This window comes from Lycium ferocissimum, chromosome 11 (genome assembly GCF_029784015.1).
Source record: "Lycium ferocissimum isolate CSIRO_LF1 chromosome 11, AGI_CSIRO_Lferr_CH_V1, whole genome shotgun sequence".
NCBI lineage: Eukaryota > Viridiplantae > Streptophyta > Magnoliopsida > Solanales > Solanaceae > Lycium > Lycium ferocissimum.
In genome coordinates this window covers 21,403,745-21,416,096 of record NC_081352.1, presented here as the reverse complement: position 1 = coordinate 21,416,096, position 12,352 = coordinate 21,403,745, and the positions used below count along the sequence as shown (strand labels likewise).

General features: G+C 34.3%; 1 long non-coding RNA gene and 1 pseudogene across 1 annotated transcript; one reads left to right on the top strand and one right to left on the bottom strand.

Annotated features, from left to right (window-relative positions):
* The window catches only part of LOC132036468 (putative late blight resistance protein homolog R1A-3), a 49,895-nt pseudogene extending 37,856 nt beyond the window's left edge, over positions 1-12,039 (top strand).
* Positions 985-1,738, bottom strand: LOC132037670 (uncharacterized). The gene is made up of 2 exons (XR_009409959.1): positions 1,253-1,738; positions 985-1,163 (listed from the first exon to the last, which is right to left on the bottom strand). It is a non-coding gene; the product is annotated as an uncharacterized LOC132037670 (long non-coding RNA).
* Positions 12,040-12,352: the final 313 nt, after the last annotated feature.

The window sequence follows — 12,352 nt, the reverse complement described above, 5'->3', positions numbered from 1 at the left end:
GGTGATTTATCTTGTTTAAATTTTGTTGTCCCAAAGTATGATAGAAACCATTTTAGAAGTATCAGGACACCCAGCCAACTCATAATTTATAAGAACTCGATGTATACACTAAATCATCACACACATATATACTGTTGGAGTATTAATGATATATTCAAAGAAAGAAAGCAACATATATTCAAGTGTAGAATAACTTCAACAAGTTAAAACAAACAAAAGAAAATTTCATTGTAGTGTGTAAAATGATTTGGTCAATGCTCATTGTATCATTGGATAGGAAGAATAAGCATATTCGTAGAATATTATTCAAGTACACTTCATTTTCATTTTTTGTTTTCATCCGGCATCTGATGTTTGCATTAGAGCCCCTAAGAAATTAGGATTCGCATTATATAAGGTCCATTTAAAGGTGAAGCACTTCTTAATAAAAAAAAAAATCCATACTCAGGACTCAAACCTAAAATCACAGGTAACTTCATTAATATATGAGGTTAATGTAGGGGTGGACCTATGATATTTGGAACATGTCCAAATGAATTCAACAGCTTTAATTTGTTTAGATTTTGTACTTATATTTTTTTTTTTTTTAAACAATCTATTAAATATATTAAACTCCAATAACTAGAACTAGATATGGATTTGATGACAAATTCAAAACTATAAATTTTAAATTGGGACTCTGAGTTGCGTGATTATAAAGCTAAACAAAACAAGATATACATTACGCCGTACTTATCAACTCACAACCATGTTACATATTATATTCCATTTAAGAATTTATTTCCAGGAGTTCAAATAAATCTCACATTAAAGTGTAATATTTTTTTTTGACTAGTATCTGTACCCGCGCATCGATATTAGTGAAAACTAAGCACGTTGCTTTGTTTGAACATTTTAGATAGAACTATGTTAATACAATTTCAACTGATATTTTACTTCTGTGTATGTAAAATATCCAAAAAAGAAAGTATGACCATCATTAAGTATACCTTTGTTGAACTTCTTAATCGTCTAATTAATGCTTCCAGCTCCTTTGTCTGAAATTAATAATTTACATGAGTAACCATGGAATTTGCCACCATTGTTTCATGACTTCCAATTACTCCTCAGTGGCTACAAATTCAGCTCTCCAAAACATCTATGGTCAGTTTTTCTCTTCAAAACTGAAACAAAAATTTGTTTAATAAATGAACAACGGCAAAGTGTTAATGTTTTATGAAGTTGTAATACAAACTGTATCATGTGAACTCACCAAAGAATTTTGTCCTCCCTCTCATAGAACTAACGTTTCTCTTCCTCTGGTTCAGCAATATCCTCCTCACTGTCACTACAAATTAGAGCCTCACTACCATGCTGCTCATAATATATCTGCCTTCAGCGAACCATTGATTGGTATTCAGCCACGAAATTGATATGCTTTGTGAAGAAGATTGAGAACAAAGAGTACTGGGATAAAATCCTCATTTTGATTAAGAAGAAGCAATTCACATGATCAATTCATTTAGCAATCTGTCTGGCATGTTAAGACCAAAAGATCAAAAGACAACAGTAAAAGATAACAATTAAGCGAAAAGTTTATTTAACAATCTCTCAAATCAAATTACGAAAAACCTCTTTGTACACTACATTTTTGGCTCCATTTGTTATTTTCCCATCATCGTCGTAAACTAAAATCTTTAACCCTTCCCTACTTGTCACCCGTGACAGAGCAACATACAGTTGTCCATGTGTAAACACTGGTATCATGTTTAGTAGAAGGTATATATTTATCGGGGGATTAATTTATATCTTCTACCATACAGAGTATAAAAAGTATTAAATTTAATGATGGATATCACACCTTATCCTATTAACCTTGGGACTATTTTATCCCACTTCCAAGATGGGATAAATTATTTTATCACACCTTCCAGATGGGATAAATTAGTCCTAGGATTATAATCCCGGGATAGTCTGGTTCGCGTACCGAACGACCCCTTATTTTTATGCTAATCTATACTGGTGATGAAATGGATTAAAAGACACTATACCATAATTCTCCGCTCATTTGCCTTTTCAAAGTACTTTTCGATAAACAGTGTGTATCCAAACCACATAATTCTCAGTTTTTCTTCTGCCCTGAACTGATAAAGGAGTAGACTTGAAAGAAGTAAGTTGAATGAACAGGTACATATGTTATCATTTCAGATGACAAATATAAACAAATACCCACTGTATGGAAGTATCAAAAGATATGCCAATTGATAAATAAAGCAACAACAGCAGCTTTTGTGGCTAAAAAGCAGATTATCTAGCAGATTAGATACAGGCAGTTCGTTCTTATGAGTCAGTTAAGCAAACTTCCATATCTCGACAAAGTATTGCAGTGGTGATGAAGCTTTCCGAGACTTTACATCTATTTGTTCTCAACACCAAGGTAGCTTGAAAAATATTTCTAATTCCAGAGTAAGAAAAGTATGCTTTTTATTTCAAACACAAGGTCTTTATCAGGAAGCATACTTAAGTGTCACATTATCTCAGTAGGTAAAAAGCTCTTGTAGCTAAAAACTAAAAAGAGAGCATATATGAAGAGAAGGATTTTGAAGAGATTCAAGTTGACAGCAGCTCAATATACACACAGTGGACCTACTTTTACGACTCAAACATAAAAATAAAATCAACCATATGGATTGAAATAAAAAGCAGACCTGGGCCATCATCAATGCGACATAGACCCCAGCAGTGAAAGGATACAAAGGACCCAGTCTTCTATTCTTTCTATTTGTCTATTTTGAACAGACTTGCAAAGATATACTAATTTACTTAGGCAGATGGGATATTACGATAAGATGTAGTGTCATAATATTTGAACCATTTTTCAACATAACATTGCTATATTTACCTAGACAAAGAAAAGTTCAGAATATATCTATTTGTTTTGTTCATCTTATACGAAGGACTTAGAATTTTATAGGAGTAAATATTGAAGGATATAAAGCATTAATGGTGAAGTCAAATGAAATTCTTACTTGCTGGTAACGAAATGGATCAAAAGACACCATATCATAAATCTTCACAATTATTTGCATTTTCAAAGTAGTTTTTGATAACAGATAGTGTGCATCCAACCACAAAATTCTTATATATGTCATAAAGTTCCAGAAAAGCCAGAGAAAATTATAACATAAGCTTGCAATCCATAAAATTTAAGCAATCGCACCAGGTGACTGGCGCCATCAAAACACATCGTTCAGAACTAAACTAAATGCCACGACTAAAACTAAAAATTAAAAATTGTCATCCGACTAAACGTATCTTGTTTAAGTCTCCTCTACATTTAGAGACTCATGCAATTTTCTCCTTCTTTATCACTCTTTTGGCCTTATTGCTAGAAAGTTGTGCACTGGGATCATCATCGACTTCAACCACAGATGACCCACTCTCCGATCTACTCCTCTTTGCAGGGGTATTTGTTGGAGAGCTCATGTCATTTTCAGCGATGGAATCCTACAAAATTAAGATATGAACGTCGAGAAAAAAATAAGTTTCTTTATGAGTTTTTTCAAATAATCTTTAAAAGGATGTAAAAGTGAGTGTCCATATCACCGTGAGCTCATTATTTACGTATTTAGTCTTTTTCCATGGTTGAAATCTGGATCCTGTCAAACAACAATCATAATCAATAATAAAAATATTTAACATCAACTAACAAATTTATATGTTATGAGATATGCTTGTAAAACAACATACATAGAATGCATCTTCGCTTGGAGCAGAACCATACTGTTTAATGAGATCCTCATCTTCGCTGAATTTAATAACACCATAAACTTCATCGTGGTTCTCTATGTTGTCGCTCTTTACAGCCACATTAAATATGACCCTTCTATTCAGAATGTTATCCATTTCCGGTGGATATGAAAATGCATCGAATGGGCGCAGTACTTCTAAAATCAAAGTAGTATCGAAGTAGTAAATAACAAAAAAAAAAAAAAAAAAAAAAAAAAAAAAAAAAACTTAAAGAGAATAACATACCTCAAGTAATCCCGCTCTTAATTCATTAGCAGTCTTACCGATGAGCTTTGTCGCATCGCGATCCCAAATTAACAAAGAAACAGAGCCACTATTATCTGTCACTCTAACTTGTAGTCTATACCTGAAAGGCAGGTGTTCTAAAAATTATTTATTCTATGTTTTAATGATCTCATTTATCGAAATTAGATTGCTTTCGAACCTGGTTAGCGCAGAATTTTCGTTGCTTTTACACTCGGCGCTAAATTTACCGCCCACTTTGTAAACCTTCTTGGCGCATTTTATGCAAATTTCGGTACGACCAACCGTTCTTAAGTTCTATATACACTAGTGGCAACAATCCGAAGCTCTCCCTTCCTATATTAAAAAACCGTTAAAAATTTTATACGACATGCTACTATTTAATCATGAAAATTCCAAACGGTTGTACTCACTCAAGACACTCAACCAAGTTTCCGATTGTTTTAACTTGAGTTCTAAGCCAACTTTCCGCAATAGAATAATTACGTTGATAGGGTATTTAAGAAATCCTCTCGGATTTCTCCCCACGCACATTTTCCAATCTACATGTATTAAAATTTGTAAGAAAGCCTAATATAATAAAAAATTCCATAAATATTTTAAAACTTATAAATGGAATTTATAGTATGATAAACCTGGAACTAAATTCTGCAACTTGAGGCAAATCTTGATTAATCCAGAGTTTCGAAGCATGCCAAGAATACGTACGGAATATTTACCTGCAACCGTTTATCTATATATTTAATCATATGTTAAATATACACAAAAGAGAACCCAATGTACATCAGAATTAGCTAAAAACCTTGAAACTTATAAGCTCATATTAGCTGCATAACCACAATGACAGGCTTTTCGATAGAAGTATCCAAGTGTGGCACGATTTGCTCCACAAATTCCCCCAAAAAGTAGCTGAAATATTATTATTCCTACATGAAAAAAATGTGCAACTTAATCATATGAAAGCGGGACAACATGAAATATATCACTAATCGAATTCATGATCGCGAACTTACTCATGATCCTGGAGTTCAACATTCATAAAAGCGGCGACTTATCACCTTGCTTGTGTTCTTGTAGAGGTCCGTAATTAACAATCTCTCCTATGACATCTATCACAACGTAAAAAGATGTCTGTGATAAAGTTGGTAAAATGTTCCAATTAATCAAAATGCAAGAAGAATAATTACCGAAACGTTTAGTATCCTCAACGTTCACTTGATTTATCAAGTGCTCAAATGGTCGAAAATTGAAGACTTCCATACCAAAGTGTGCATCAATTGTTTCCTCCACACTCGTTCTATGGGTGAACATTAGCTTAAATTGGTGATTGTTGGTCTTATATAATATAGTCCTAGTTCCTTTATCTCTATTTGGAACCTGTTCATAATAGATTTTCCCAAAGATGCCTGAATACGACCCCCCTGAAAACAAATAATACATTGAGCGAGTTTAAATTTATGGATACAAATAAATGAGATCATATAGCTATGAAATAAAAATTATGTAATGAATAGCAAAATCGTAAACATACCCTCTCACCCCGCAACAAACATCTCTTAGCGACAATACGTTGTCGACATTTTCAATATCAGCAACCATCGCACTACGCTAACCTTTAAGGTCCACATCATCTTATTACTCGATATATCACCAATAAAGTCAATTTTTGGAGACATATTTTTGATGTATATAATGGACAACGTATTTGTTTTTCAATGTTGAATTTGAACTGTGTTACGGAAAGTCTTACAGCAATTTATATAAGAAATTGAAGAGCATGGTTTCAGCAGTAGGACTCTTTTAAGATAGAGTCAAATACAATTATATATACCAATCTGTGCAATTGAAGATAATTAGCTAGTTATATGCAGGCGTAGGACTCTTGCAGATTAAATTTCCATTGAAACTGTTTGGTTTAGAGTGTTTATCCCCTATTTAAATGGTGAAATTTAAATAAATTCAGATTCATTCGTTTATCTAAATTTGGTTAGATATTATCAATTCCCATTAGGTTAGATATTATCAATTCCCATTAGGTTTAGATCACTTATTCAAAATTTAAACTTACGGAAACATATCTTCTCATCTATATATACACCCCAAATTTGACTCATATGTAACTCTCCACTTTTCATTACTCATCTACACCTCATTAGTGTATTCTCTTTTAAATCTGTTTCTTTTTTTTCTTAAATAAATTCTATTTGTTTTTTTTTGAAGTTTTTTCTAAAGAGCCATAAAGTACGTCAAAATTGTGCAGGATGTAGAATAAGATTAGATTCATAATCCAATTAAATAAGAGATCATAGTTTTTCCATGTAAAATAATAATTTTATTAGTATAAGGGATAAACTTGTCCTTGCACTAAACTTGTTACATAAAATTCGAAGAAAGATGGAGATTTATATAGGAATTGGGGAAAGGCTCGAAAATATGTCAATGAACTATGAAATGCTCATATATGCCACTCGTAAAATTAAGGGTTTAGATAATGCCATGTGGCAAAATCCGGTAATAGTAGAGTTTCGTTAGTGAGTAATGGCATATATGACCCGAAATAGTATGCACGGTGGTATTTTTGGGAGCCAACTATTAACGAATTAGCATGAATGAGCACCGACGATAGTTCGATGGCATATTTGAGCCTTTTTCCCTTTCTTTTATATATACAATTATACTAAACACGACGTGTATTCTAGTTTTAGTCATTTGATGGAAATAAATTTCGTCGAAAACGTAGACACTTAGATTTTTCTTGATTTTAAGCTTCGTATAAATATGTTTTGGGACGGTTTGAGATTTCCAGAAAGTCTACTTCAATCCCTTTATTAGATTATATATGTGTTAACTTGGCCCCCAAATTACTTAAGATGTGAATATGTTTTCTTTAATTTTTTCTAATTTCATTTAATTACATAGGGGTAAGGGAAGGGGATTATAATGTGGGGATTTGAACCCTCACCAATAAGGTGAAAGCTCATATAGCCAACCGACTGAGCTACTAGATCCCTACGTGAAATATGTTTTCATTTGTAGCTACTAGCCTAGGGGTGGGCATAGTTTGGGCCAACCCGAAATCCGAATTTTTTGGATATTTGGATTATGGATTGGACTTTAGATTTTTTTTTTTTTTTTTTAATTTTTTGCATTTCGGGTTGGATATCGGTTTTAGTACTTCGGATTTTTGGATACCGAACCTTTGAAATTTTTATACATTACATTTAGCCCTACCCATATTATATGTTCCCAACTAATTAGTCCAAAGGTTCAATAGATTAGTACCCTACGCCCTACCCATTATAAAATTAAGTCCATTTCAAAATTTTCTGCTAAATTAGCTTGCAAAGCTGAAGTTTACTTCAGTACTTTAAGAATAAGGCAGCTTCCAATGAAACAAAGCCCTCCAAACCGATGAAATGTTAGTTGCTACAAGAGGTTGTTTCCTTGGCTCGAACCTGTGACCTTCTGGTCACATGATAGCAACTTTACCAGTTACGCCAAGGCTCTCCTTCCATAAACTAATAGATCAAAATCCAATAATATTTCCAGTACAACATAGTTCCTTGAATTTGTGTGAAATTTTTAAAAACCTTAAATTGATGAACCAAATTTTAGAAGCTTACCAATTTACTTGTTGGCTTCTTCTGCATCAAACCTTGCTGTGAGAAAAAAGCTTAAGAGTGATGCTTTTTTTTTTTTTAACTCTTTTACTTTGCCTATCAGCACACACAAAGGATAAGGAAGCATGATACTGTTTCTTCTAAAAATTCATTTCAACAAAGATATTCTTACAAAAGACTGATTAATTGTACAAAGATGTCAGCATAAACTGATGAATTATAGATCACAAGTACAATAAAATTTTATAGTCTGACATTTTCTTTTTGGTAAATAAAGATTTTATTACCAAGTAGTCTTTATGTACAGCACAAAGAAAGGATCACTAAGGGTAGGGTAGGCAAATAGCTCTCATCACCTTAATGAGAACTACCAGCAACTAGCAACATTTCATCCTAAGTACAGGCATTACAAAGGATAATAATAGTTCAGGTCTAGTAGCCTTCTTGTCAACCTTGGTTTTCTGCTTCCTCTAAAGTATATCTCCTGGATCAGTAGCTTGATAATAAAATCAGTGGTTCTTGCTTTGTTTTGAAAAACTCTCTGGTTCCTTTCTTGACAAATATAATACACACATCCAGCTAGTACCATCCTATATACTTCTGCATTGGAGCTTCTAGCTTTGAAAAATGTTTCTGCTCATCTCATTTTATCAGGCTAGCATAGTTAAATATTAGTACTTCTTTCGTCTTAATTTATGTAGACTTTTTTCATGTGGAAAGATCCAAAAAGATTGTCACATACACCAAAGTAGAATATTTTATAATTACATTTTTTAAGAATTTAAACTTATTAACTACCTAAATTAAAATTTATTAACTACCTAAATTAAAATTTAGTGTGATTCCTTCGCTTGTCTAAATAAAACTAAGTTTTCAGAACTACTTAAATGTTATATTTCATTATTCTGAAATAATGCATAAATCAAGTTAACTTGTGATTTATGTCTATGTAAGCTGTGAAATTGTACAAAAGAAATTCTTGAAGATTTTGATAGTGAATGATATATAATTTCACAAATCTAATATTTATCTTCTTTGTTTTAAAAGCCTCCGGTGGTAGAGGAAGATGCTGTTGTGGGTTTTGACGAGGAGGCAGTCAAGGTAATCGACCGTCTTCTTGAAGGGCCAGGCGATCTAGTGGTTATACCAGTTGTTGGTATGCCTGGACTTGGCAAAACTACCCTAGCAAACAAGATTTACAAGCATTCTAAAATTGAATACGAGTTCTTTACTCGTATTTGGGTTTATGTTTCTCAATCCTACAGGAGAAGAGAATTATTTCTCAACATCATCAGTAAATTCACACGGAACACCAAACAATATCATGATATGTGTGAGGAGGATTTAGCTGACACAATACAAGGGTTTTTGGGAAAAGTAGGAAAATACTTGGTTGTCTTGGATGATGTATGGTCTACAGAAGCTTGGGAACGCATCAAGATTGCTTTCCCAAACAACAATAAGTACAATAGGGTATTGTTGACTACTCGAGATAGTAAAGTCGCTAAACACTGCAATGATACCCCTCACAATTTGAAGTTTTTAACTGCCAAAGAAAGTTGGATTTTACTAGAGAAAAAAGTTTTTCAAAAGGATAAATGTCCTGATGAATTAGGAAGACCTGGACAAAGCATAGCCCGAAAATGTAAGGGATTACCCCTTGCAATTGTGGTGATTGCAGGGCTTTAATAGGAAAAGGCAAAACAACAAGGGAGTGGGAACAAGTGGATCAGAGCGTGGGCGAACACCTTATAAATAAAGACAATCCAGAGAATTGTAATAAATTGGTGCAAATGAGTTATGATCGCTTGCCTTACGATTTGAAAGCATGCTTTTTGTATTGTGGTGCATTTCCCAAGGGCTTTGAGATTCCTGCTTGGAAATTGATCCGAATGTGGATCGCTGAAGGATTCATCCAGTACAAAGGGAACTTACCACTTGAATATAAAGCAGAGGACTACTTGAACGATCTCGTCAATAGAAATCTAGTGATGGTAATGCAACGGGCATCTGATGGCCAAATGAAAACGTGTCGTCTTCATGACTTGTTGCACGAGTTTTGCAAGCAAGAAGCTACGAAAGAGGAAAATCTTTTCCAAGAAGTAAAAATAGGTGTTGAGCAATCTTTTCCTGGAAAACGGGAACTATCCAGCTACCGTCGTTTGTCTATTCATTCCTCAATTCTAGAATTTTTGTCTACAAAGCCCGTTGGTGAATATGTCAGGTCATTATTATCTTTTTCTTCGAAAAAGATTGAGATGCCTGCTGCTGATATCCCTGTCATACCAAAGGGCTTTCCATTGCTAAGGGTTTTGGATGTTGAATCCATCAAATTCAATCGCTTTTGCAAGGAGTTCTTTCAGTTGTATCACTTGAGGTATATTGCTATCTCTTCTGACTTGGTCAAGGTTCCAAAACGCATTGGGAACTTTGGAACATACAAACCCTCATCATTAACACACAACAAAGCACTCTTGATATTCAAGCAGATATATGGAGCCTCCCGCGACTTAGGCATTTGCACACTAACACTTGTGCTAAGTTGCCTACACCTGCTGCCCCAAAAAGTAATAAAGTTGCTTTAGTAAATCAAAGCCTACAAACTCTCTCCACAATTTCACCTGAAAGTTGCACAGAACAAGTGTTTGCAAGGGCTCCAAACTTGAAAAAACTGGGCATTCGTGGGAAATTAGCCTTGCTGCTGGAAGCAAATAAGACGGGATCGTTCAACAGCGTTACGAAGCTACATTGCCTTGAAAACCTGAAGCTGATAAATGATGGCCGTCAAACAGGGAAACAATTGTCCCTTCCTCAAGCATATATCTTTCCAACAAAGTTGAGGAAGTTGTCTTTATCAGATACCTGGTTGGAGTGGGGTGATATGTCCATATTGGGGCAGTTAGACAACCTTGAAGTTCTGAAGCTGAAAGAAAACGCATGCAAGGGGGAGTGTTGGGAGCCAAAAGTCGGAGGTTTTCGTTCCCTACAGTTTTTGTTGATTGAACGGACAAACTTAGCTTCATGGACTGCTTCAACTGATCAATTTCCAAGGCTTAAGCGCGTTGTTCTCAGATGCTGCGATAACCTTGAGGAAATTCCCATCGGCCTGGCTGATATACGTAGCCTCCAAGTGATGGAGTTGCAAAATTCCACCAAAGCAGCAAAATCTGCCCGGGATATACAAGCCAAAAAAGGCAAGCAAACTCAAGAGGGGACTAAAAACATCGGGTTCAAGCTCTCTATATTCCCTCCTGATCTTTGATTGCCATTGGATATACACCTTCCTCCTGAGGTATGTTAAATCTTTCCCTGACCTTAAATTCTTCTAATTTATATTTCATGCTTCTATAGATTCCTGTGACTCCTTTAGCTATCCCTCGTTTTCTCAATCCATGCAGTATATAAGTTGAATAAGAACATGGATTTGTCTCCTTGCGTTGCAATACGTTACACCATAGGGGGTCGTTTGGTTGTTGGTTAGAGTTATGCAGGTATTAGTAATGCAAGGATTAGTTATACATGTATTAGTTATATAGGGTTTTAGTTATTCATGTACTAGTTATATTTCATCTTCTATCTGGCATAAAATAATACATATTCCCTCATAACTTATACATGTATTAGTTTTGCGAAAAAGAAAAACATGAACCAAACATTGTATTAATGATATGTATTATGTGGGGAAAAAACAAACCAAACGTTGTATAATTTATTCTTGATTTTATGTGTGATTAATTTTTCCCATTTTTGTAACCAAACAATGTATAAAGTTATGATATTTTTAATACATCAATAACTCCTCTCTAACTGGCAACCAAACGAGCCCTTCTAGAATACAAGCCAATAGGACAGATACGAATATCAGTGAGTACGTAGACCAATCCAAAGTAGTAATCTCTGCATTAGCTGCACTAGTAGTCTAGGTTAATGCACATAAAAGGTTTTATGTCAATTGGTCCTGATGATTGTGATGAAAATTCAGCGTAACAGTTTCCTAGGCAGGTTTTCAAAATTTTCGTTGTGATTTAGTTGATTTTATTAAGGAAAAGAAACTAATTCATTTGTGATTTTACAGGTCTTCAATGAATCACATTGCATGATGTTGTACCTGGATCGAATTACCCCACTCCAGTGGTGCCGTATGGTTTTCCTGCTTTCTGCTTCATTTGGCTCTCTGGTTCTCAGAAAGAAACCTGCTGCATTTTGTGAATCTTGTCATCCGAAATATGGTATTTAGTTAGTTCCTTAATGAAACTATGTATCTTATAAGTAATTTTAAGTACTCCACATTTTTCTTTATACTTGGAAGAACTGAAGTACTGAACCACGCGAAAGTGGAGTATTTTTATTAATCTGAACATCAGTATGGCCCGTGTAGTGGATACACAATGCAAGGTACTACTTATAATGTGTATGAGCAGTATATACTCGGTGTACAGTCCATGACTATTTTGTGTATCATGTAGTATACATCGTGCATCCATTGTTTGCTAACGTAACTCATAACAGAGTGCTTGAGCCTTGATGTCCAAAAACTATTGTTTTCTGGTAGAGAAATAGTTGATCGAATCTGTGAAGGAGTGGAAAAGAGAAAATCTGAAACATGTATCAAACTTTGTTGTTGCAAATTTGTCGATATTTTATTTATAATTTCACAACTTCATATCCAATGTAATCGGCGGAGCTTAGGGGCGTGTGAG